Source organism: Podarcis muralis, chromosome 12 (assembly GCF_964188315.1).
Source record: "Podarcis muralis chromosome 12, rPodMur119.hap1.1, whole genome shotgun sequence".
NCBI lineage: Eukaryota > Metazoa > Chordata > Lepidosauria > Squamata > Lacertidae > Podarcis > Podarcis muralis.
Window position 1 is genome coordinate 33,571,004 of NC_135666.1, and position 5,351 is coordinate 33,576,354.

The following is a 5,351-nucleotide window of genomic DNA, read 5'->3' on the forward strand; positions in this document are numbered from 1 at the left end:
GGGAGAAATACAACAAAAAAATGTTTTAAATGACCAGGAGGTAGTTTCAGGGACAAATCATTGGGAAGGAGATCCTACTCACATATTCTACCGAGCAGATTTACCTTCTGCTCTTCATTTCCCTTAAGAAGGGACTCCTTCTTATTTGCCTTGTGACATCTAGATCCAATCCAGAGCTCAGCTGCCATAGTGGATTGATCTTGAGCGCCAAACTTTTGATGCGCAAAAATATCACTTAAGTTCTTAGCTCCCATCTGCAGCCCAGCGCTAATTTTGTTTCCCCACTTAGGTTTGCAAAGGGGTTAAATCGAAACAGGAGAGCAGTATTCAGCGATTACTCACACTAATCATTCTGATATAATAGGTCAAGATGTCTGACTGGAGACAAGCTAATGGAGAAAAGGATGTCATATGTTTACAAACATTTCCGTTAACATGCTGGAATGGCAAGCTTATTCATCGCAGGCCAGAGCTCCCAGAGGTCAATTGGAGGAGAAAAAGAAAGAGGGGTGATATTAATCATACCGACGCCTGATTGTCTGATACTTTTTGACATATTGTGGAAAAACTAGCTGCAGTGAATTTTGGCAGGGATATCGGGGGTTTTTTAAAATGAAATAATGTTTTTGTAAGGCATTACCTTTTATCTAGTCATTTATCTTTGGCCCATTAAAAGTTTCACATATTACAATGTCAGATTTAAAATTGTGCTTTTGAAAGAAAACTGCACACCATAGTTCATCTCCCTGCCTCTCTCTCTCCTCTCTCTCTCTGTCTCTCTCCCTTTGACATTTTTAGTGCATGCCTTGGTGATTCAGAATGGTGCAGGGTAAAAATTAGCACTTCAGAGACCACAAGCTGTGAGTCATCTGGCAATGAATGGCTGGCCTGCTGTGATGTCACCGCTGATCTGTTTGGTGCAGAAGGTAAGGGTCATCTAGCTCATGGCCACTGGCGGTGCCAGTGCTCAGAGTGCTAAAGGAACTTGGGATGCAAATCTGTTGGTTAAACCACACAAGTCTCACCTAGGCCCTGTAGACTTTCAAGTAGCACTTTCTAGGTGCGAGTCAGTTGACTGGTTTTGAAACTTCTTAATGTTCCAGACAGGAAAGACTTTGCTGCTGTCAGGATGATGGCACCTTGTTCCTTTCACCCCCAAACTGCTGCTAAAATCAAAACAGGAAAATATCAAGGAGAATAAATTCTTCCCATAGTAGAATAAAAGATAAGTCAAAGAGCAAGATGACTAATTCAGCAGGCCTATATTTAGACAACCCAAGATAGATCCAAAAACTCGCTTGATGAGAACCATCTCTGATGTCTGCCTTTCCTTTCACTGTCATCTGCTGACATTAAGCTCTGAAGCTGCCTCTGATGTCAGTTTTGAATTATTTGTTTCATGATTGCTGAGTGCTGACTCAAAAGTTGCCTGGAGAGGGAAGTTGTGTGTGTGTGTTTTATATATAAAAAAAGGAATCATTCATATCTCTTCCTTGCCAGAAATGCTTTAGAAACAATGGAACTGTTCTAAATATTTCGTGACCTTGCCTAGCACAAGCTTTTCTGCTCCCTTCTTGAATGCCCATAGTAACTACTTAAACATCCTTTGATTTCCCTCCCACCCACCACCACACACCCACCTGCGAAGAAATATTGGTGATCTCTTGCAGCTATAAATGTGAATAGTTGTTGCTTAGATTCAGACAATGTCATTATACATATCAGAGGTAGTGATGGACCAATACTCTCAGGTGTGTGGGAGTTGGAATTATGAGTAACATTGGAATATTTCCTCCCTTGAGAGTAAGTCTTGTTGAACTCAGTGGGGCTTACCTCTGAGTAGATGCTTATATCATTTTGCACAGGAAATAAGGGATATACCACTTGTCTTATCTACAAGTTGTGGCTCCAAAACGGGCTTATTTTCTATGTGCTATGTATTATTAGTAAAGATGGTTTCCTCAACACTTCACATTTCATGTGAGATAGACTGCAACAAGAACTAAAGATGATTGCTAATGAAGGAACTCAAACTACCAACTGGCTTCCATGGAGCTGAAACAGATCTCCTAAATCCCTGTCCCAAGGATAGCCAAGTCTTCAAGTTACCATTTAATGGGGATAATTGTTAAACTGGCTGCAGTCAACAACTTACCTTACTTGTGTTTAGGACTTTAAAAAGAAACAGATCTGGTCCAGAGTAAGTTGCCTGAATATTTGAGCCTTAACTTTCTGGTAACCTAGTACCTATTCAGTTCTTTTTGTGTGTGGATCTGAAAAGTGAAGAAGGACAATGTTAAGCCTCTCATCTTAAGATGCATGTATCAAACACTTCCAGAAAGTCACAAATGTATCTATTTTATTACAAAGGCACACACTTGGCAAGACAGCATGTGGAGTCTTGCCGAAAATTGCATTGCAATACAATAGCCTTGTGTAATCCTTTGCAAGTGATGTTGGAACTTTATATTCTCTAGCAAACATTATGAATCCAACAAACAGACAGAGCAGAAATGTAAACTAATGGGAAATTCCATCTCCATATAAATTAGCAATTACGTAATGCATCATATTAAAAATGGAATAACTCAAAAGTGATTGCAAACATAAGAAAGTCACGGCATGAAAAGACATACAATTTAAAGAATAAATGAGGTGGGGTAAAACAACAAAACCAAACCTCAATGAAATGTAGAGAGATGGGTTTTTCGATCTACTAAAAAAGAAACCTGAATGGATGCTGCGATTTATTACCAGTGCTTTTTTTCCTGGGGGTACGCATACCCCTAAACATTTTGTGAATCTAAGCTTGGCCTCATTGAGGGGCAGTATTTCAATATGAGTGGGAAAATGAGAGCACCCCTAAACATGTTTTTTTAGAAAAAAAGAACTGTATATTACCAACAAATTAAGGCCGAAATCTACCTACCCCTAGAAACACCTATTGCTTGACAGAATGAACAGAGGTGACAGGATAGAAAGACCCAGGGAGTCAAAGCATGCAGCAAAATTAACCTAAATCTGACCTTAATTAGTGACAGAACAGCTACAAATATGGGGAAACGGACAATGACCGCAATTATATCGTGCTTCATAAAGTCAGACAGATTGTTTGGCAAATCCCTTCGTCAAGTCTGATTGTCTTTTTTGTTCTAGCTATGTGATCAGGACAGGACACTGGAGCACAAATTCAGAATTAGTGGGGTGTGGGGGTGTGGAAAGCAGCAAAGGCAAATTACTAAATATTGAAATAAGTGAACTAACACACATTGCTGTATACTATACCATTGTGTGTCCCTTGTATACTAGGGCTGTGCATCGGATCAAGCTGCATCCTGGATCCTAAAGCGAATCAGGTCGATTGGGGTCAATCTGGCTGGATCTAATTCAGCCAGATCATACAGAGGCAACCCCAGTTATCCCCAGGTTGGACTGGGTCAACCCAGAGTGATCAGGAGAGGTCAAGAAGGTTGGTGGCCTCGTGGTCAGGAGTGGAGGAGAAGGAAACGCATTGGTATGTGCATCTCCTTTTCTCCCCACCAGCCACATGTTTAATTAGGTTAAACCCCGATTAAACATGCTGGGGATGAGAAGGAGGCGTGTGTCTCCTTTCGCCCCCGCCCTTGACCTTATGTTTAATTAGGGTTTTGATGCAAATAGTAGAAAAAGCTTTTTCTGCTGGAATCATGGCAAAAAGAGAAAGATTTAAGCTTTGCCACTCAACTTTGCCACCTCCCCCTTCCCACTTCTGCTACCCTGGTTGTCCTCAGGTTGTTCTCTGGATCTCCCTTCATCTGCTATTTGCATTTTTTAAAAATGCTATTAAACTGTGTTCATGTCTTGTATGGCCCTTACTTGCCTTTCACATTTTAAAATTCACCACTCTTGCAATTTCCTCTTTTCATTAAGCTATTCCCTTGTTTACTAGTTGAATGGTATTGTCAAATTATATCCATGTGATCATTTTCTTTTAAATCCACTTTTCTCTCCTAATTGTTCTTAATTGTGTTGGCTTCAATTCCAATAGCTACTCTGGTTTCAATCTAATTCTGTCATCTCCCCCACCCCAGGCCCTGAACAGAATGGTACCATTCTTGTTCCTTTCTTCTTAAGACAAGGCCACGTCACTTTTGTATTTTGTTCAGAAAAGTCATGTGACTCTATCCTTGGGATTTCCTGCATTTAGTGCTGCAAGGCTTCTCAAGCCTGTTCTGAGCAGACTTTATAAAAACAGGCTCATTTTGCAAGTTTCAAGTAGGGCATCTGAATGCCCTGTGGAAGGAGGAAAAGTAGCACAGAGTTGACTGAAAAAAGATTTTCACTTATAGGTTTTGAAGAACACAATAGAAGACAGCAGATACTTGCCACATAGAAGAGGGTAAAAACTTGTTCACTGTTCCCCTAGATCAGGGACTGCAAATCTTGTTGGGCCCTTGAGTTCATGTACACACACACACAACCACAACAACCAAGTCCATACTGCAACCTAGTCTGCTTGCTACAATAGTGTGCTTCTTTTTACCCTAATTTCAGTGGGTAGATGGTGGGGAGGAGAAGATTCTTTGGGTGCCAAGAAAGGCATCTGTGGGCACATGTGTTACAACCTCTGAACTATACCTGATGGGGTTAACTTACAGGATTGTATTACTATTATTTATTAAATTTCTTTACCACCCTTCTTTATCAGCGGAGTTGCTGGGACTTTGGATCCACTCCATGATGTCCTTGCTGGGAGCTTACTGCTGGCTACCAGCAGTGGGAGAAGGGGATGCATTTATTTTTATTTACTTAATTAATAAAATGTATGCACCACTTGATTGTAATAATAAAAAAGCACATTGAAAGCAGTTTACAAAGAGATGAAACAAGAAAAATCAAGAAAAATTACAGCCATACTTTAAAACATGCCAAAGTTAAAACACTAAAACAGATCAAAATTACCTTCATAGTCAAATCAGTTTTGAATGATCTACCGTGGGGTTCTGCAGACTTGATTTCATTGAAACGAAAAGCTGGCAGGCAGGACGTGAGTGGGTGGACTGTGAAATCTACCCCATTCCAGTCCAAAACAAACACAACCTGCCTTGCCTGCATTTTGCCATCTTGCCAGATGTTTCTAAGTGTTTGTTGAACACACACGGCATGAGTCAGCAGGAGGAGGGAGGCAGTTCCATGACAGACAGCAGCTAAACACCAGGGCCAGAGATTTCTGTTCTTCCTCGAGTCATGGTTACCTAAGCAAACTGGGCCCAGGATTCAAGCTTAACTGTTCAAACATGAAATGGGTGGCATAACAATGCAGCCTTTACCCACAGATGACTTAATGCATCCCGAACGAAATGTTTGCTTAC

At 40.7% G+C, this 5,351-nt stretch overlaps 1 long non-coding RNA gene across 1 annotated transcript; it reads right to left on the reverse strand.

Annotated features, from left to right (window-relative positions):
• Window positions 1–417: 417 nt before the first annotated feature.
• On the reverse strand, window positions 418–5,064 carry LOC144329273 (uncharacterized). The gene is made up of 3 exons (XR_013394750.1): window positions 4,942–5,064; window positions 2,156–2,273; window positions 418–1,166 (listed from the first exon to the last, which is right to left on the reverse strand). It is a non-coding gene; the product is annotated as an uncharacterized LOC144329273 (long non-coding RNA).
• Between the last annotated feature and the right edge of the window lie 287 nt (window positions 5,065–5,351).